Source organism: Buceros rhinoceros, unplaced genomic scaffold, assembly GCF_000710305.1.
Source record: "Buceros rhinoceros silvestris isolate BGI_N320 unplaced genomic scaffold, ASM71030v1 scaffold2410, whole genome shotgun sequence".
Taxonomy (NCBI): Eukaryota; Metazoa; Chordata; class Aves; order Bucerotiformes; family Bucerotidae; genus Buceros; species Buceros rhinoceros.
The window spans coordinates 23,678-24,124 of record NW_010387688.1 but is presented as its reverse complement, the minus strand read 5'-3'; positions in this window follow the sequence as shown (position 1 = coordinate 24,124).

Sequence of the window (447 nt, the reverse complement as noted above, 5' to 3'; positions counted from 1 at the left end):
TGGAAGGGTGAGGCTGGGGAGTGGACCTGCTGAGGCCAGGTCCCCCACTGGTCTGTGATGGGACACGCAGGTGAGCTGCCTGTGCAGGTCAGGAGTTGGAGCAGGTAGTGGGATGGCAACAGGGACTTGCTTCTGAGTTATTTAAAAGCAACTGCCCTCTTCTGGGAGGGAACCTGAATCGCGTGATCCTGGTTCAAAGGCTCTTACCAAGCTCCTGCTCTTTTTCAAGCTGAGTGAGGACCCCTGTTTAGCACTGAGCAGGGGACTTTTTCTTTAAAACAAACCCAAAATAGTTGTTTTTCATGTAATGGCTGCTTTTTCCCATCTTTTAATACTGATTTAATTTAATGAAACGTCTGCTGCAATCACAAAATGGCTTTGGTTTCCTTGTGTTTTGTTTCTGGTGCTTACCGTCCAGTTAATCAAGTATCATCAAATCTTCCTGCA